Source organism: Xyrauchen texanus, chromosome 27 (assembly GCF_025860055.1).
Source record: "Xyrauchen texanus isolate HMW12.3.18 chromosome 27, RBS_HiC_50CHRs, whole genome shotgun sequence".
Classification (NCBI taxonomy): Eukaryota; Metazoa; Chordata; class Actinopteri; order Cypriniformes; family Catostomidae; genus Xyrauchen; species Xyrauchen texanus.
Genome location: NC_068302.1, coordinates 19,493 through 41,126, shown reverse-complemented (window position 1 = coordinate 41,126; position 21,634 = coordinate 19,493). Strand labels below are relative to the sequence as shown.

The 21,634-nt window shown below is 39.5% G+C and overlaps 1 pseudogene; it reads left to right on the top strand.

Moving 5' to 3' along the window:
- The first annotated feature begins 15,011 nt into the window (after positions 1-15,011).
- On the top strand, positions 15,012-15,130 carry LOC127621531 (uncharacterized; annotated as a pseudogene).
- Positions 15,131-21,634: the final 6,504 nt, after the last annotated feature.

The following is a 21,634-nucleotide window of genomic DNA, read 5'->3' as shown; positions in this document are numbered from 1 at the left end:
CTTATGTGGCTATACTGTGGTTTGAGGGACTTAGTATGTGGGACTTTTAGTCCCAGAGGGGGAATATATTGTAGAATAATCATTTTTTAGATGGTATAATAATCATTCTTAGATATCAAAATACTTATATGAGTTTCTAGGCCTTTGTGTGAGCCAGGAGAGAGCATATGAGGTTACTAAAAGTGTTGATGCTGCAGAGAACACAAAGAATGGTATACAACCTTGAAATACAGGATGTACTTCTTTAATCAGTTATTATATGAATGGTGTCTTGTATTCTTGCAGCTGGTGTTTTGCTGTTTCTGTTAATTAGTAGTATTCTGACATATATCTTTGGTGTATTTCCTTTATGCTGACACGTATCTCTAAAATATATGGTGTATCTCATTAAAATACAGGATGCACTTCTTACGAAAACACTTTTAATAAGTTAGATATCTTTGGTATGATATGTTTCTGGCATGGTGTTTTACCTTGATGAGTTAAATATCTTTGAAGCTTGTATTTTCTTTCATTAATCAAATGATACTGTGTATGAACAAACAAGGCCGCCTCATTATGAGGGTACACTGAAATGTAGGGCAAAGGTAAAAGGTATGTGATGGGGACATGGCTGTTTGTATCATACACAGGTGTTTCTAAAATTGATGCACTTTTATCATGAACTATGACTTATGTCAAAAATAAGTGGAGTTACCAGTTGATGTATGTTTTTTAAAAAATAATTAGATGGGGATTTTCCACCAATATTTAATTAGTAAGGAAAATAGAACATATTGGTGGCGAAGGAAAGAGACAAGAGCAATTATTCTATTGGTCAGAGATAATGGGCAAGAAGATAACAAAAAGGTATATAACTGAGAACTCAGGAGGATAGAGTCAGAACATTCAGCTGATTGGTCTCTTGTTTGTTGGTGATCAATAAACTACAACTTTGGCATCTGGAACTCAAGACTCTGAAATTGTTCTTCAACTTAGAGAAACTCTTCGCAATATTCCACGACACATACTTTAGCAAACTCAGAAAACAAAAATCGCAAAAATCCTAGATATCTGTTTGATACTACAGCTACATTGACAAGAAATTGTCCAGACATTACTGTCACAACAAACCAGCTGAGTGATTGGGATATGATCCAAATGCTGGATGGTTTTAAAGCTCAAGGTCATATACAGGCAATGGTAATACACCAGTAAGCAGTCCAACAAAACAGAAGGCAAGGAAGAGTTAAGCTGTTCAAGGGGAGTTCTACAGTGTTAAAACGGAGCTGGTGGAACTAGACCGGGGACCTTCAAGGAAACAGTCAGACAGGCTGAGGCTGAAGGGGGGCACCAAAGGTTGAACCAGCAAGTTATCCAGAGAACAGCCAGGGAACCACAGGGTGCTGGAGGCCACGGGAAACATGAGGGGCAAGGGAGCATGCCCGGAGATATGCATGAACGAGATGACAATGGAGGAGGTTCAGGAGATCAACGTGGACCAGGAGACCAGGGTGGAGATTGCAGAGGGTCTGGAGACCAGGTGGTTGAGGCCCAGGGGACGGAGCCTCTGGGAGGTAGAGCCGTGGCAGGCTCTGGAGGTAGAGCAGACAGACCAGCAGGCGGAGCAGGAGGGATAGAACTATAGGTCTCTGTTGACTCAGGGCTCTAGTCCGGTGGCCAATCTGATGGCTCCAGCAGAGTGACTGATGCACCTGTAGGAATGAAAGACAGAGAGACAAGAGGGCTGGGATGAGAACAAGATGTCTCAGAGGGCTGGAGCCCGGAAGGGGCTACAGGGGGAACTCAGGCATGATTAATGTAGGTTGAGAACCTACCGGAGTGGCCAGAGGCAACAGGGACCACCGGAGCATGCTCCAAGGTTGGTGCAGGTTCTGGCGCAGAGAGCTTGGGAACAGCCTCCATGTCCGGGACAAGAAGTTTGGGAATGGACCTTCGTGGTTGGGGCGAGGAACACCGTGATGGCCGACTTTATCTTCCCTCTCCTCCTCTGTATCCTGGACATACTGGCCAATTCATGAAAATCTACATGAGACTCTGGGACCACCAAAGAGGATGGACGCCCCGGAGATGCTGGAGCGAAGGACGGGTGCCTCGGAGTGAATGGTTGCTGCAGAGCAACAACAGTGGGCGTGGTCACAATACACTGAATTATAGGATGGACTAAAAATGAGGGCCAAGTCAATAAATTCCAGCAGCAACAGGGTGCACCCATCGGGAGCCATATAAGCCTTGAGCGAGGCCTCGAGACCTAACCAGAAATAAGCCTCAAGCACCAAATTGTCCCAGTAAACCAGGTGAGCCAGAGAAATATACCGTGTACTCCTCAATGGAGTCGTGGCGGATACTGACGAGCTCATCTGCTGGATCCATGTTTTGACGAAGTATTGTCACAACAAACCAGCCGAGAGATAGGGATAAGATCCGAGGTAAAAAAACAGGCAAGCAGTTAAAACAGAAGACAAGGTATTGTTAACCTAAAAGGTCAGAACACAAGGAAACCAGGAAGAGTAATGAAAACAAAAAATTGTTTGGAATTGAAGTGAGGTACAACAATACTAAATGAACTGATGAACCAGAGGGGTATTTATACAGAGGGATATGCATTCAACTGCAGTGAGAGCTGTTGTGGATGAGGAAACGGTCAACTACAGTTTTGGGATAGACTCACTGAAGATGGCACAATGCACACCTCACTGTCCTATGCCAATTTAATTTGAATAATCTGCGGTCATCAATAACTCCTTTAAACAAACACACAATTTCTTTGCAGCATGCATCAATATCTTCAACTTTAAAATAGCATACTTGGACTAATACATATACATATGGGCTGTCAATCAATTAAAAATGTATCGAATTACATGGTGTACCGATTAATCACATATACAAATATTTGCTGAGAAAGCCCCTCATAACAATAATTCAATATATAATGATGAATTATACAGTTCTTTAAATATTAAAAAAATTAATTAAATATATGTATATATATTTATATTTATGCATTTGGCAGACGCTTTTATCCAAAGTGAATTACAGTGCACTTATTACAGGGACATTCCCCCGGAGCAACCTGGAGTTAAGTGCCTTGCTCAAGGACACAATGATGGTGGCTGTGGGGATCGAACGAGCGACCTTCTGATTAACAGTTATGTGATTTATCCCACCACAATGTACACATTTATTTAGTGCACTCTCAAGATCAACTTTAAAACTTCAACCCTTTGTTGAATGTTTATTCCCGAACACTACAAACAAATATTTGTTTATTCTAAAATATGTTTAATGCATGGCTAACTGATATTGGCACTATATGCTTGTAATACAGCCAGAGGGGAACTAGCTTCCCTCCCCTTGGTGAGCCTGGTTTCCCCTGGTTTTCACTTTCTCCACTAATCAAAATCCTGTGGAGTTTTGTGTTCCTGGCCAGTCGCCTTGGGCTTGCTTACTGGGGGTTAAAAGACTAATATCTTCAAATCATAAATGTCATCTTATGTCTTTAGAGATTTTCATATTACTTTGGTTAAATTGTCAATTTCACCAACAACTTAACTCTGTAAAGCTGCTTTGAAACCATGTTTGTGAAAAGTGCTATGCAAATACAACTGACTTGGGATAAGAATAGTCATGTGGCACTACTCACTGCTTTTTTGCACAAATTTATGGAACTTACACTTTGCTTTCCCCCTCTTGGTCAATTTTCCTCTGTTGTTATTCGGTGAGGGCCCCTTAACCAGGCTTCCTCCTGGGCTTTGAACTACAACAGACAAGCATTAGTACTTGTTAGTGAAACCTCAGGTATTGTGGACAGTCATCCATGTGTATTGAAGTGCTAAAGGCAGGAGTTCTATTAATTATTATTATGCACTGTACAATAAATTAATGATAAACACCACTTAACTCACCGTCTACATCTGAACTCCCATCCTCACTGCATGGCTCAAGTCTCTTTTCAGGGGAGATGTCAGAACCTCCATCTGAAAATCAAAGAAACACCTCATTCTCTGCAGTTTAAAGAAATAGTTCACCCAAAATGCAATTTTGCTGATTTACTAAACCTCATGCCATCCATGATGTATCAGAATTTCTTTCTTCAAAACAGAATTTAAGATAACTTATTCTGTTTTGATGAAGACACTCTTCATATATATCTTGGATTCCTGAGGATGAGTAAATTTCATTCTGGGTGAACTATTCTTTTTAAGACATACATACTGAAAACATGTAACGGCATCTGTAAAAAGGGCTACAATTATTGATTACATGAGTTTGATGCATTGCAACCATCTCAGGTTATACAAGTCCCTTCCCACCAATGAGTAGCCCAACAAACCCACTATGGAATACCCACTATTCCTGCTATGCAAATATCAAGGCAAACAAAATGGTGTTGTCAACCAATGAACGTTTTGCAGACATTAACATAACTTAAGTTTTGCTTTCCCCCTCTTGGTCAGTTTTCCACTGTTGTTCTTCAGTGAGGGCCTCTTAATCAGGCTTCCTCCTGGGTTTTGATCTACAACAGCAACAGACATGCATTAGTACTTAGTGAGTTAGTGAAACCTCAGGTATTGTGAACTCTCATATTCCATGTGTATTGAAGTGCTGACAGTGAAATCCGACTACCAAGACCTGACAGAGTTCCCAACTGTAAGCAGCAGACTATCCTTGAACATAATACAGCTACTGTAACAGGCCAGTAGTACTGGCCATTTGCAAGGTCTTCCATTGTGCCTTCCAACCAAAATGTTTAGTTCTGTTACCTACATCTGCTTGTTTCCGATTTTGGCCTGACTCACAGCTCTTCTGGTTTGCCTCCACTCACTCGCCTCTCTGATATCAATGTGCACTAATCTTGCTGAAAAAGTGAATAATTTTCCCTAAACTGCTCTTGCTTCATCTGCTTGTTGGTCCTAATCCTCAAATGTTACAAGTTAAGCTACATGAAATAATGACTGAAAAGAGATTAAATGATCAGCATCACTGTAAAATATCCTTGAATTGTAACTGACTAATTGAAGTATGAAATACAACCATTAGGGTCCTATAACTAGGGACAGGGGCTGCAAATAAGCTACAGTTCAACCCCTTATATAAATAACATCTGTTGCACGACTTAGCAGTATTTTACCTGGACTAAACTCTGTATGACGCTTGGCAATATTGACAACAATCTGAAATTTTGACGGTGCGCACAAATCTTGAAGACCTTTGACAGTCTTGTCCATATCTTTGGCAACTAACATGAATCGGCCAAGCTCCCTCATTCTTTGTGCAATGTACTGGTGCCTAGACTTCACACAACCATGTTTTGCATAAAGTGATTCACCATATTTGCAAATCAAAGAATCACTTCTGATGTGAAAGGACACATCATCTTGTCACATGTTGTTGATGACACTGACATCCGTCTGAGGAGGCTGCTTTTGGAAGCAGGCGTGCAGCACGACTTTGTACTCTCCCTCGTTAGTTTTTTATGTCATCTGGCACACATGATTTCTTACTTTTGCATGAGGACTGATGTCTCCACAGATCATTTTTCCTGAACATTCCAAAACAATATGGGCAAGGCAAATAATCCTTAACAGAAGCTTTATGAGAGGGCTGCTTCCATGTTACTATCTGTCCTCTGCCTGTTTCCAGAACTTTGGTATTGTGTTTAAAGTCTCCTTTATTCCGCAGCTGTTCCAAAAGATTATTTCTGTCTTTTGATCCTAATGGAAAGCTGAAGGCATATGCTACATCTCTGACCTCCATATGCTTTCTCTGCAAATGCCTTGATATCTTTGAATGAGATTGACCACAGTAGAGGCAATAATGTCTTTTGTCCCATGCTCGTTTACAGTCTTCCTTTTTGTACAAGTTTTTAGGGTCACCATTGATTTGCCTTCATTTGTTTTATTTATCTTGTGTTGTTTGTGTCTTTTCACATAAGTTCTGGGATTCTTTCTTTTTTGAATGGTGCACTTGCCCCTTTGCTGATCTTCATCTTCACTCATATTTGTGTCTGGATCTTCACTCATATTTGTGTCTGGATCTTCACTGGACACTTTCTTACATGATGAACCTTTGTCTAGGCACAAATCTTCCACATCACTGGTCAATGATGCACTCTGATCTGGGTCTAATCCTGTGCAGCTGGATAATTCAGATTCCAATTAATCACTCTCTGGCTCCTCATGAATATTGTCCAACTGCAAGTAAAAAGTGTAATCACAATGATAAAAAGTCCAACTTTAATCTTTACAATCATTATCAGACACTTTACAATCATTATCTTGAAGATGGAGTATCTATCTGTATACTAGTGTTGTCAAAAGTACCGGTACTTTGGTACCAAGTCTGTACTAAAATAAACATATAACAATACCAGCATTTCAGCAGTACCAGTACTACAGAACACCCACTATATCTGGTACAAGTGTGCAGTTTGACTGACACATGACTGCTTTTAAATGCTAAAAGGCTTATCTGAGTGCATGCACTCCTTTATACTAAACTGGAAAAATTACAACATTTAAATCATGATGTGCTTCTTAAACCGTGAAAGACTGTAATACAGCACTAATCGTGCACTGAAAACTCCTCAGACATGGAGAATCATTCACATTTGTATGAGATGATAGAGCAGAGCACTCATCCACGGCTAAACATGCATCACATTTTAAGTGTACGGTTTACTGATTTAAAAAAATAAAAATCACGGCATTTGTGCACTATAGTCACACTTGGGGATTTAGCAAACCATTTCTCCAGGCTGTGAAGCTTCTAGTGACAAAACGTGTCAAATTACGAGAATGTTTCAAAATAAAAGCCAGACGCTTGAAACTCAAGATACTATGACAAATTAAAAACACATAAAAAAAAACAATAGTCTCCATTATTTAATGTAAAATCGAATGTGGAGAAGCATGGAGCCTGTGGAACAGTCCAGATACTTATGGTCTGGACTATACCTAAAAATTACAGTTTCAAGGCCAAAGCCTTCTCTGCTGGACTAACATGCTAAATAAATACATATTTTTCATCCTTTCATTCTCAATCACCTTTTTGCCTAATGTAATTTTAATCGGTTTCTACTCTTAATCTACAAACGAATAGAGAAAAATTCAAAATGTAACCAAATATATAATTTATTCCTTTATGTTTACAAGAAAATTGTGACAACTGTTTCACAAATCACATGCCCGAAGCAGCACGCAAGTTTGAGATCCACCCCCTCAGGCCATAGGTTTAGAATCCCTCAACAGTGCATATAGTTACCCATTCAAAGTCAGATTGCCAGATTCATCAACCAATCAGATTGATTTATTTGTTCTTGGTGGGTGTGATGTTTAGGATATGTCCCGGTCGAGGCCTTCTAGATGGCCTTGAGTAACACAAATCACGCTTTAAGTGACGTAATTTGAATGCGAAGAGTGCGAGAGCTTCATCACTGCCGCTATCGCCATTAAGAAAGAGATCCTTATGGATTTAAAAACACGAGATTTTCTGCATGACCGTGTGATTATTTAATTTATTAAACCGGAAAGGAGGACTGATTTTCACTTCAAGTAAATTTATAAGTGCTTTGCGTTGTTATAGCAACATCAGGAGTTTAAGTGTAAATTAGGCTGCTGGAGCATTCAGTGTCGGATCAAGTTTTGAAAACTAGTGCTGCGTTCCATTCAACTCAGAAAGTCGGATTTTACAACTTCCTACTAGGAAAAGTGCAATAGATGCATCTTGAAGTCAGAATTACAACTTGTAGTTCGTGCAGAAATTCTCAACACTGATTTCTGCGAGATGCAGGTGCATGATGTCACACAAACATGTCCACACTCAGGGAGATATACAAAGTAATAAACATTCACTTTATTTTATCCCCTTTTTCCTCCCAATTTGGAATGCCCAATTCCCAATGCACTCTTGCATGCACTCGTGGTGGCGCGGTTACTCTCCTTAATTCGGGTGGTGGAGGATGAATCCCAGTTGCCTCCGCGTCTGAGACCATCAATCTGCGCATCTATCACGTGGCTTGAGCGCGTTGCCATGGAGATCTAGCATGTGATGAAGCTTCACGCCATCCACGCGCCCCACCAAGAACGAACCACATTATTGCGGCCACAAGCAGGTTACTCTCATGTGACTCTACCCTCCCTAGCAACAGGGCCAATTTGGTTGCTAAGGAGACCTGGCTGGAGTCACTCAGCACGCCCTGGATTCAAACTCACGACTCCAGGTGTGATAGTCAGCGTCAATACTCGCTGAGATACACAGACCCCTGAACATTCACTTTATTAAGTAATATCGATAAATGAGTTTGTTTCCACATTACATGATATTAAAGCTTTTTAACAAACCCCTGCAGAAACAGGTGTATAAAACATAATCCCTTTAGATAATCGTACACTAGGGCTGGGCGATATTGTTCGATATCGATATTTATCACAATATAAATTTACACATTGCACTCTCTCTCTTTTTTTCTTTCCTCAAAGTTGACGGAAAAAAAATACAAAATAAATTCTAAACGGTCAAAATAGTCTCTACAAAACTGCACAGGGGGTCCAGAGACGGCCAAAGCAGTGGGGTCTGCGGGATCTTTTACCACTTTTACCGTTTAACAATTGAAAATGAATGTTAAAAGATCATCTGTTTGTTCTGAAGCATAGTGACAGCAGTCCAGTATTTGTTGGAATATTTTTAATTAAAATAAAATATTTTTTATATTTCTTTAGATTCAGATACCCAAGTGAAATAATGCTGAATGTGGGTTCGGGGTGTCTCGAGAGAAAATTTTGAAAACTCTTTTTTTTAAATGTAAAAACATTTGTATATTTTCATTAAAGTTAGAGACTAGTCTACCAACTAGTAATTTTAGTTCCCCATCTGTCACTCACTCAGTGTTGTGTCGATGAGTTAACGCTAGGGGTCGCTCCTGCGGAGCCCGGACATCTCTGATTTTGAGAAAAGGCCAATGAGAATTGGCGTGTGGAATTTGCATGCCACTCCCCCAGACATACTAATATAAAAGGAGTGACGCTGCAAATACAAATCAGATATCTTCTTCGGAGCCAAGAGTGCAGTCACAGAGCTGAATTCCTCTGCTGTTTCTTTCATCTCTACAAGCTGTTGCATACTACGTTGTGCTGAGCACACACCCATTGGCGCTTCAGCAGCTGATAAAAGAGCTTACGGAGTGAATAACTTTGTTTATATATACTATATATATACTGTATATATAAAAACACCATTAAAAGAGTATATTTCTCTAAAAGAGTGGCACAAACGGTGAAGCGTCTTTTTCAAGATGTCTTTCTGTTTGCGTGTGTTTCCTGGTTGCGGTCGTTCTCTCTCCCCGTCTGATGGCCACGATCGCTGCCTCTTGTGTCTGGGTGCTACCCACGCAGAGTCAACGTTCATGGATGGTTCATGCTCTCACTGCGAGAGCATGGCTTTGGCTACTTTGCGGTCGCGGCTCGCACTCGTAAGCCGCTCCCCGACTCGGTCCTTCTACCTACGGGTATGAGGAGGTGTCGGCTAGCGCTGGGGGCGATATGGGGACCTCAGTTGGAGCCTCTCTGCCGGGTACAACCCCATGGACCTCCCACTCCCCACCACGCTCGTATGCTCCAACGAAGCGCTGGGGCGTGGTTGCCGGTTCGCTTCATAGCGGACCCGTGATCTCGTTCGGAGCGCCTGACGACGATGAGATCTCGATCGCGGCATCGGAGAGAGGGTTCGTCGTGTCTGACGCTGAAGACTCGGCTGAACTCCCACCCTCGGGTGCGGCGGCTCAGTCGCAGGCTGACGCGGAGCTGACAGCCATGCTTGCCCGGGCAGCCGCGAGTGTCAGGCTGGAGTGGAATCCTCCGCCTCCCCCCGAACCCTCGCGGCTCGACAATTGGTTCCTGGGGCCAGAGCACCGTTGCGTTGGTTGATCAGGACTGTCCGACTCGGCTATGCGATTCAGTTCGCCAGGCGCCCACCCAGGTTCAACAGCGTCCGTCCCACCATGATGAGAGGGGAGAACGTCGCTGCCTTGCATGCGGAAATCACCTCCCTCCTACAGAAGAGCACTATAGAGCCTGTCACTCCAGCCGAGATGAAGAAGGGGTTTTACAGCCCCTACTTCATCGTACCTAAAAAAGGCTGCGGGTTGCTGCCAATCCTCGACCTGCGAGTTCTGAACCGGGCTCTGCACAGACTCCTGTTCAAGATGCTCATGCAGAGATGCATTCTAGCGAGCGTCCGGCATCTGGATTGGTTCGCGGCGGTAGACGTGAAGGATGCGTACTTTCATGTCTCGATCCTTCCTCTGCACAGACCCTTTCTCCGGTTTGCCTTCGAGGGTCAGGCACCTTCACGAAGGTTGCAGAGGCAGCCCTGGCCCCACTGAGGAAAACGGGCATCCGCATCCTCAACTATCTCGACGACTGGCTAATCTTAGCTCACTCGCAAGACATGTTGTGTGCTCACAGGGACTTGGTGCTCAGGCACCTTAGCCGCTTGGGGCTTCGGTTCAACTGGGAAAAGAGCAAGCTCGTCCCGGTTCAGAGCATCTCTTTTCTCGGTATGGAGTTGGACTCGGTCTCAATGTTGGCGCGTCTCACCTGATCAATAAATTGTCAACATTTGATTTTATTCTGACTGACTCTGACATTGTGTTTCCAAACAGATTAAACGATTCGTATGTTACCGCAAGTCTGCGTCAGATTAGTGACGACTAATATTTGCCATCAATTCAAGTGTACTTGGTTTGCAAAGACAAAAAGGGAATTTCCATTCAGAACAGCAAATGCTGCTTGACCAATCTAAATTCGGGTGTCTTACCTCTGTTTTAATTTGATGTTTCTCCAGATAAGTGTACGTGGGAAACCACTCATGGCCAATCCAAAGCTATTACAAGAGAAGTTATGTTGGGTAACTTACATCTGTAATAGTGGCCGTGACCTCTACTGAAGAAAACGTTAAGTTACATTCAAGTGTATGCAATTCCATGGGGGCTATACTGAAGTATCTTTGATTGTGTGAGCGTGAATGTGACCAATCTCAGGTATATAGCAATTACCTCTGTTTGATGATCCAATACTGGCCGCTTGTGATCGTGAGACCCGCAGTGTAGAGAAAAACACGCGAGGACCTCAAAGCGACAAAGTTTCTTAATCTAAACGGGTAAAATATAATTAAAGGAGTTAAAAGAATAATCAAACATTCGCTCACTTTTAATGATGCTCAGATATCATTAAAACCTTTTTCATTTATGGAGTCAGATTAAATAACGAGGTAATACATAAGAGAAAATGTATTTCATTTAATCTTGTTGTGTTGTGTAATAAGAAAGACAGTAACGCGCAACCTTCACCCGTATTATTGGAGACCGCCATTGGACCGATAAACGGGCTTACTGTTAGGAATGCAGACGAGGGCAGACGAGGAGTGGGGATCTAACTGCGGGTTCTTTATTAATCAAAGTGAAAACAAAACAAACAGGAACAAATGAAACATCCACAGGGGAAAACTATAACTAAAACATGAAAACATCGGAGGTACACAGAACTGGATGAACACGACAGGATGACAATGGCAAGACAGGAAACAGCGCAAACATCAGAACATAAACACATCTGAAACATTCAACAATCGACAGAGGAATGGAGAAACAAACAGGGTTTAAATACACAGACACAGGATGATCACAAACGACAATCAGGTGCGAACAATGACAGAGTGATGAGGGCCGGGAATCATGGGAATTGTAGTACAACACGGCGCAGACAACAGGGGATCGTGACACTTACAAAGTGGTGACAGCCCTTCCGTGATCTCCCAACCACAGGCAAGTGATGTCTTTCGAAGCGCGAGATTCAGTTCCAACAATACACAGAACATGAGGTTTGATCATCTTCCCTATCTTCATCTGCTGTGGTAAGTCTATTATTTTTTGCCTATTTAGAAGTGTTAGACACATTCTGTAGAACGAGTCAGAATACCCACTGTTAGACCGGAGACCGAGAAAATCCGGTGGGGCCAAAGATATTAGACAAACCATATGTGTATCAAGGAAATTATAGCTCTTGATCTGCAAATTCATAATCTCTTTGTTCACCCAAGCGACGAGAGATCTTAAACTGGAGATAACATCATCCAAAGTTTTATTCTGGTATTCAAGGGAGGTTTGCAACTGGAACTTTAATTCTAAAATCAATGAACACCGTCGCTATTGTTTATTTACTTTGCTGCAACGAACTCGCAACATTTCAAAAGAATGAGCGGGTGTAAGCAACTAAAATGTAGCGACTGAGATATAAACATTGCAAGTCAATGTGTTTGCATATGAAAAGAAAGATTGGGCAAAACAGAGTGATGTGATAAAAAGAAAAAACATAGTAACAACAGAAATTTACTAGTTTATAAATCAGTAAAGAGTACTATGACAGCCTATTTTTTAAATTTGCAACTGTGCTAAACACTGTTTCTGCTGTAAGTGTTACAATAAACACTTAGATTAGATGTTGCAAATGCTTCGGGCATTCCAGACTTTTGGTCTTGTATAAATTAGAAATAACTGTAATCATGCTTCTCTTGAAATTGTTCATCAGTCTCAAGCTGAATGTGTTACTATGTCGGATATCTCTGATATGACACACTGTGCTATTTACCATATACCCAGATAGCAGTGAGTCAGCGGGCCGCTGGCGGTGCTCCGGAGGCAGGAGAAGCGGCAGAATGGTATTATCGCAAACACGTTTGATGGCGCACCGGCGGCGGCAGCCGCTTTTTAAAAGTGCCATCCGCCTTCGTTCTGCGGCCGGCCTACTGGCCATCCACCGTTCCGCCGCCGTTATATTGAATATATATATTTTTTTAGCATGCAGTTTATCAAGAATAATGATTGATCAAACCAGACAAATTTCCATTTGGCATTTTAATTCCACATTTCAAAGTACAGTAACTGTCATTGAAACAAGATGTCAGATCACTGAAATATAAATAACATAAAAATACAAACATTATATATACACACTCACACACACACACACTAAAGAACATGCAGGTTTCCAATTCAATTTTGGTAAAAAAAAATTAAAAAAAAAACACTATTGTAACACTTACAATAATTGTTAATAATATAAAGAGGTCAGCTCTGGGATGAAAAGAATTACCAGTAAACATAAGCAATGAGGATATTTGGTACCAAATAAAGTGCAGGATACCAAATAAATTGAGGTATAACATCATATTTACAAGTCATTTCTAACAATAGGATAAGTGGTAATAATTTAGAGTAAAGCTCTGGAGTAGAATATACCATTATAACTGCAATGCTGACCTGTGGCACAAGGATTTACAAGCTATATTTAACAATAGAATAACAGTTATGCACTGTGACGGAATGAAAGTTGAATTTTTGGTACTAGTTAATGTGCAATATCAAGTATCAGAGGTATGAAATAGGACTTACAAACTATAATAGAATCGTTAAGCACTGACGGAATGAAATAAGCCAATACTAAAGTCACGGTAGGTAGAATATTTGATACCAGATAGTGTGCAGATATGAAGTATTAGATGTATAATCTAGGATTTACAAGCTATATTTAAAAATAGAATAGTTAAGCACTGTAACAATGAAATAAGCAGCAAATTGTATATGAAATAATTGAGATCTTTGGTATCAAAGAATGTGCAGGATAACAGGTATAATATAAATTTTGACATTCAACTTACACATGACAACAAGTGGGAACAAATACAATTAACAGCAGAAATTCTGGCTGTAAAGAACACAGCCAATCAGAATGTCTGGAGTGGTTGGTGTCTGCGTGGGATAGTGGGCTAAAAAACACCGGTTTTCCCCGACCTCCAGAATGAGGCAGTGCAAATTGGCATATGTTCAGTGATTCCTCATGCACCTGTATAAAAGGACAAACCATCCCATATTCATCCAAGGAGCTGCCCTCAAGGCAGGGTCACGAGAGAAAAAAAAAAGAAAAAAAAAGAGCAATTTCCACAGTGAACAGTGTGGATTGGGTGAGTGTAGTCTGACACTTTTAGCAGGCTTTTTTAGGGGTCTTGATGTTACTGACTGCAGGATAAAGAAAGGGTTCCAGTTGTCAGTGATGCTGGGGTGTCAGTAGTCAGCCTGGGCATCCTGGGTTGCCGGGTTCTTACAGATGGCTCCTGTAGAAAATAAAGATCTGTTCTTCCATTTGAATGGCATAAGGTCATACACATCTACTTAAATATAAAAAAAATATCCAACTTACTTTGAACAATGGTCTTCAGGAACATGTCTCTAAAACATGCTTTATCCCCTACACCAGTCCAGGTTGTATTGATGGAAAGGTGATTAGAGAAGATACTCTGAAGCATTCGCCACACGGTTGTCTTTAGGTCCCTCCCACATTTGATTGCCAAAAACCGAAGCTGAAAATACAAAAAAAAAGTGTTACAAATTACATTTCTCTGAAGCGTCTCATAAATTTTAAATGTGACAGGCTGTGGATTCAGACTGTAGAATATGCAGTGTATAATCTTAATTTTACTTTTTAGATTACCCTATGGCATTATAAACGAAATCAGCACACTTACAAATCATTGCTGGAGCTCTTTATCCTGCCTCAAACTGTTGTCAAGCAACGCCAAATCTTCCTGGGTGTCTAGGGGGGAGTAACAGATCCCCTGGCAGGGATAACTTTCCAACAGACACATTGGCACTGAAATGTTGCAGCATAGCGTCCATTTTCTTGTCCATGCTACGCACAACATCGCCAAACTCTCCAAGACGTCGCAGCATTAGGGTCTGCTCTGCACCTACAGGGGTTCCCAGAGTAAAAGAATAAAGTAGTCAGTCCTGGTCCTTCAACTACTAAACTATGTAGTTTTATAAACGTCTGAGAGGAAAGGGCCTGTTGTCTCTTTTTTAGAGCTGCAGTACAAGACATGTTTTAATGATGGGAGAGCAGAGTAAGGATGCGTGCAGTGCGCTTGCTTTAAATGGCCTGCTGGTAGCTGCCGCTCTCGTTAACGGCCATACCACCCTGTGCAGGCCCGAACTCATCTGATCTCAGAAGCCAAGCAGGGCTGGGCCTGGTTAGTACTTGGATGGGAGACTTCCTGGGAATACCAGGTGCTGTGAGCTTTTGCTTTTCCTTGTTTGTTTTAACTCATACACTCCCCCCTGGCTCAACTGGGATTTATTTATTTATCCTTGGAAATTGGTTGTTTGATTGATTGATTTTCTTTCATTTAGCTTTCTCTGTGGCAAAGGACAGCCTGCTCATTTATCTTGCCTCCTACAGAAAGCAGTAGAGGGTTTGTTTTTTGCTCTTTCTTGACTGCAACATACAGAGTAGGAAAGTACAAACAAAGTGCAGTGCTTCCAAAATTTGGTGGACGCATCCGAAAGAAAGCGTCCTGAGGTCATTTTTTAAGTAGAGAACAGTTTTCTTTGGCCACTGGCTTATTATTACGTGTTAAGCATATAATTGTGCAGCTGAGTATGCCCTCTTTTAGCAAACCACATGGGTGCTATGACACAGGTATGCAGATAAAGGTATTGTGGACGACTCCTGTGAAATTGAATGAATAGAGAGGTGGCACTTACCTTTTCAAAAAGAGAAATAAATAAAAATAGACAATGTCTGAGAGGAAAGGGCCTGTTGTCTCTTTTTTAGAGCTGCAGTACAAGACACGTTTTAATGATGGGAGAGCAGAGTAAGGATGCGTGCAGTGCGCTTGCTTTAAATGGCCTGCTGGTAGCTGTTGCTCTCGCTTACGGCCATACCACCCTGAGGGCGCTAGAGTGCAAGCAGGAAGTGAGTTTGGCAACAGTTGGGAGAGGAAGGCTCTCCCACACCTCTGTTTGTTTGTTTTTTTCGTGTTGTATAGACTTTTTCTTTTGACATTTTTTGTTTGTTATTTGTAGTTTTTTGCTTTTTTTAAACCACCTAACAGCAGCTTAACGCTGTCTGGAAGGTGGTTTTTTTTTGTCTTTTTGTTTTTTTTTGGCTGTGTTTTTTGTTTTTTGTCAAAATGGATGGATTTACTGGTATGGATTCGGAAATGGCTGGAGAGACACGGAGAAATAACAACAATGGACTGGAATACCGACAACGAGCTGGAAACGGAAAGGATGGAGAAGCGAGGAAAAGTTTTGTGGGAAAGAAGTACCTGAAAGAGGCAACAGTAATTGTGAATGTGGATGGAGTGATTAATGCAAAAGCAGAGGATATTATCAAGGCAGTAATGGAGCGAATTGGAGGAGGAAAAATGTTGGCGGTAAGACCAAGACAAGGAAAGGAGTATGAACTGACGCTGGAGAAAGAAGAAATGTGTGACGAATTCATAGATGGACTGACAGTAAAAGGAGCTAACTGTGAGGTAAAAAAAACTGCAGAACAGGGACTATATTGTTTCTTTCATGCATTTGCCCGTTTACTTGGAAGATGAAGGGATTTTAGAAAAATTGAAGGGGTGGGGGGTTTTCCCCATATCAAAAATTAAAAGGAGACTCTATCCGGGCACTAACATTGAGGATGGCACTAGGTTTGTCAAAGCGAGGTTCCCTAGAGACGTGGTTTCCCTACCGTACAGCACAAAACTGGAATCAGAAGAAGGGCCGCAATATTTCCGGGTGGTACACAGTCACCAGGTGAAGACTTGTCGGCTGTGTATGAGCCCGGAGCATCTAGTAAAAGTTTGCCCTGATTTTAAGTGCTACAAGTGCGAGGAGAGGGGACATTTCGCACGGGACTGTAATGCCGTTAAGTGCCTGGAATGCCAAGAGTTTTTAAATAAATGTGAGTGTTGGATGGAAGAGGAGGAAGGAGAACTGGTGAACGGGCAAATGCATGAAAGAAACAACAAGGAGGAAAGAAACAATGAAGAGGAGCAAGAAGCAGAGAAACCACAACAAAAAGAAACAGAAGAGGAAATAAATAAAGGAGAGATGAGAGAAGATAAAGAATGTGATGAAGAACAAACGAAAGGAGGAGACTCAGAGGGCACACAAATGGAAATACCATCAAGATTTAAAAATGTTCTGGAAGAGATGGACAAAGAGGTACAAAGAGAAAAGAAACAAAGCAAAGAAATGGACAGTGAAGGAGAGAAAAGGACAGAGGAGGAGGAGAAGGACAAAACAGGGAGAGGATTAATAAGAAGAAGATCGCTGAAGGTAGCACCAAATGTGAAAAATGCAAGAATAAAAGTCCTGAAAACAGGATTAGTGAAATGTTTAAACAGATATGAAGTGTTAGAGGGTTTGGAGGAGAAAGACTGAAAAAAATGGTCTTTAGGTATTTACTAATTTTCTCTTTAATGGTTTTAAGTTGTGTGACTTTTAATGCCAGAGGACTTTTGGACTTGAAAAAATTTGAAAAAGTAAAAGAAAAATGTAAAAGAGAAGACATTATTGTGCTACAAGAAACAAACTGGAGAGAAAATGTGATGAATGATTATAAAAAGAGATGAGAGGGAGGTATCTTATACAATAATGGAGATGGGAGGATTGGGAGAGGTGTGGCTTTTTTAATGAAGGATGATATTTTTAAAGTGAGTAAAATTGTATACAAAGATGATATGGGGAAATGTATGGTGGTAGAGACAAATTATGAAGGAAGAGAATTGATTTTAGTAAATGTACATGCACCAACGGTGGAGAAGGAAAAGAGAGAGTTTTTTAATGTTTTAAGAAATATTATAAAGAAGTACAAGGAAATAATAATAATGGGGGATTTTAACACAGTTTTTAGTAAACAAGACTTGGCAGAAGGAATGGATTTTAAAACTGATATGGGAAGAAAAGTATTAAAAGCATTAATGGATGAAAATAATATGATAGATGTGTGGAGAGAAAGGAATGAAAAGAAAAAAGAATTTTCAAGGAGACAAATAGTGGGGCAATTTGTGTGCAAAACAAGAATTGACTTTGTTTTATGTACGAGAAATGTGGAGAATTTTATAGAAAATATTAAGTATGAAGAAACAAGTTTTAGCGATCACAAGGTTTTATTTTTTAAAGTGGACTGGAGTAAACTGCAAAGAGGGCCGGGAATATGGATTTTAAATACAGAGATGTTAAAGCAAGAAGGATATGTTTTAAATGTTACAAAAATTATAGAAAATGAAAAGGAAAACAAAATGTTTGAAGAGGATAAGAGAATATGGTGGGAGAACGTAAAGTTTTTAATTAAAAAATTCTCGATGAGGTATTGTAGCATAATACGGAAATGCAAAAGATATAAAGAAAAAGAAATAAAGCAAAGTTTGGAAAAGGAATTGAATAAAGAAAATAAAGATATACAAAAGATAAAGGAAATTGAGGAAAAACTGAAAGAAATAGAGGAAAAAGAATATGAGGGGTCGAGGTTAAGAAGCAAAGCTAAATATATGGTAGAGGGAGAAAAATGCACAAAGTTCTTTTTTGATTTGGAAAAAAAGAAAGGGAAAGCTGAAACGATAAAAGAGATAAGAGGAAAAAATGGGGAAATTGTAGAAGGGAATGAAAACATTTTAGAAGAAATAAAGTTCTTTTATGAAGATCTTTTTAGTGCAAGGGGTGTGGAAGAGAAGGAAAAAAAGAAATTGTTGAATCAGATAAAAGCAAAAATAAGCAAGGTAGATAAAAAAGAATGAGACCAAGAAATTAGAGAAGAAGAGATTGAAAGAGCAATAGATCAGCTGAATAAAAGGAAAAGTCCAGGAATAGATGGTTTGGGAAGTGAATTTTATATATGTTTTAAAGATATTTTAACAAAGATTTTAAAGGAGGTTTTTAAAGAAATTTTTGAGAAAGAAGAAATTAATGATAGAATGAGGATGGGATTAATGAAACTGATATATAAAAAGAAAGGAGAAAAAGTAGATTTAAAAAACTACAACTGCAAGATTTTAGCGAAGGTTTTAGCAAACAGATTAAAGGAAGTAATGCCAAATATAATTGAAAGGAACCAAACGTACGGAATAAAGGGAAGGGATATAGCAGACATAATGAGCATAAGAGACACAATATGGTATATGAAAGAAAAAAACGAAGATGGATATGTAATTAGTCTGGATTTTGAAAAAGCTTTTGATAGGGTGGAACACGAATATTTATTTGAGGTTTTAAGGAGCTATGGTTTTGGGGAAAATTTTATCAAATGGATTGAGATTTTATATAAGGGTGCTTTAACAAAGATAAAATGTAATGGGTTTTTAACAGACTGTTTTAAAATCACAAGATCAATAAGACAGGGTTGTCCGCTTTCAGCATTATTGTATTCACTTATTTCTGAACCGTTAGGATTGGCTATAAGACAAAAAAAAAAAGAAATAATAGGGATAGAAATGGAAGAAAATAAGGCTGAAGGGAAAGTTTTTCAATATGCTGATGACACAACGATAATTGTTAAAGGAAAAGAGAGTGTCAAAGAAGTTATGAATGTTGTAAAAGAATATTGTAAAGGATCTGGAAGTAAAGTAAATGAGGATAAGACGGTATATATGAGATTTGGTAAAGCTATGGTTTTAATGGATTGTTTTCATTTTAAAGAAGTGGATGAAATGAGGATTTTAGGAATTTTAATGGGAAAAAATGAGAGGAAAGTAATAGATGAAATGTGGGAGGAACTGGTAACAGGAATAGAGAGAAGCTTAAATTTTTGGAAATTAAGAACACTAAACTTGAAGGGAAGGTTTTAATTTTGAATGTTTTAATGGTTTCTAAGCTATGGTATGTCTTATATGTATCGGAGATGCCTTTGTGGAGGGAAAAGAGGATGAAGAAATGTTTTCTTGACTTTTTATGGGAGGGGAAACCATCAAGGATAGCATATAACACCATTTTAGGGACTATAGAGAAGGGCGGTTTAAGATTAATGGATGTGGAACAGAGAAAAAATAGTTTGAGAGTGAAAATAGTTAAGAAATACCTTCAAGAAGAGAGCAAAATAGAGTGGAAAAAAACTATGAAATATTTTTTAAACAAATGTGGGAATTTTAACATGGGGGATGGAATTTTATGGATGAAAACGAAAGTTTGGATGACGGAAGGATTACCTGGTTATTATAGAGAGATGTTTAGTGCCTGGGGAAAAATTTTAATGAAAATTGAGTACGATCCACAAGGGAGAGAAAATATTTTAAGTCAACCTCTGTTCTTAAATAACAACATTTTAAAACAAGAGAAAGAAATATTTTTTAAGAAATGGATGGAAGTGGGGATAACAAGAGTGAGAGATGTTTTGTATGAATTTACAGAGGGGTTTTTACCAGTACAATGTATTGTGGATGCGATGGAGGAGGCAAAAGAAGAATTCAGTAAACAAGAAATAACAAACAAGTATGAAATCATTAAAAATGCATTACCCAAAGAATGGATTAAAAGAATAGAGAATATGGATGGAGAGCGAAAAGAGAAAGACATTTATGTGAAACTTGGAGAAAAACTGATTGATTTTAAGGGATGTACTGTAAAAACGTTTTATTGTTCTTTTAGAGATGGTGTTTTTAAAGAGCCGATTGTGAGTAAATACTGGGTGCAAAAATTTAAAGATCTAAAAAATGAGTGTATATGGAGAAATATGAGGGGGAGATGTGTGGAAACAAAATTGGAATGTTTGGAGTATTTTATAAGGCATAAAGTGGTTTTTACTGAGACTATTTTAAATAAGGTGGGAATGGAACAAGATGCATTGTGTAAAGTATGCCGGGAAAAGGAGGAGGGGATTTTACATTTGTTTGTATATTGTAGAGAATTGGAGGATTTTTTAAGGAAATGTAAATGTTTAATTAAAGATCTGTGTGAGGATTGGGATGAAAATGTACTGGAATGGAATAGAGTGGTGATGTTTGGTTGGGATAAGAGGGGTCAAAACAAAAAGTTTATAAATTTGTGTGTTATGTTAATGAAAAGTGCAATATGGGAGAGAAGAGCTGTCGCTAAAAAAGAAAAAACTGTGTTGAATGTTTGGAGTGTTTTTAAAAGGAAAACAGAAGGATATATGGAAAGACTGTATGTGTATTTTAAGAGTGAAAATATGTTGGATGTTTTTTATGATGTTTTTACACCAAAAGTTTGTTGTGCTCTAAGAGATTTAAAGTGGAAGATGCAATGGAGGGAAGGTGTTTTTTAATTTATGTAAATGGATATCTTTCTTTTAACAAATGTCATGGGATGTATAAATGAAGTTTTGTGAAAAATAATATTTTTAATAAAAAAAATAAATAAATAAAAAAAAAGCAGGCCTGAACTCATCTGATCTCGGAAGCCAAGCAGGGCTGGGCCTGGTTAGTACTTGGATGGGAGACTTCCTGGGAATACCAGGTGCTGTGAGCTTTTGCTTTTCCTTGTTTGTTTTAACTCATACACTCCCCCCTGGCTCAACTGGGATTTATTTATTTATCCTTGGAAATTGGTTGTTTGATTGATTGATTTTCTTTCATTTAGCTTTCTCTGTGGCAAAGGACAGCCTGCTCATTTATCTTGCCTCCTACAGAAAGCAGTAGAGGGTTTGTTTTTTGCTCTTTCTTGACTGCAACATACAGAGTAGGAAAGTACAAACAAAGTGCAGTGCTTCCAAAATTTGGTGGACACATCCGAAAGAATGTGTCCTGAGATCATTTTTTAAGTAGAGAACAGTTTTCTTTGGCCACTGGCTTA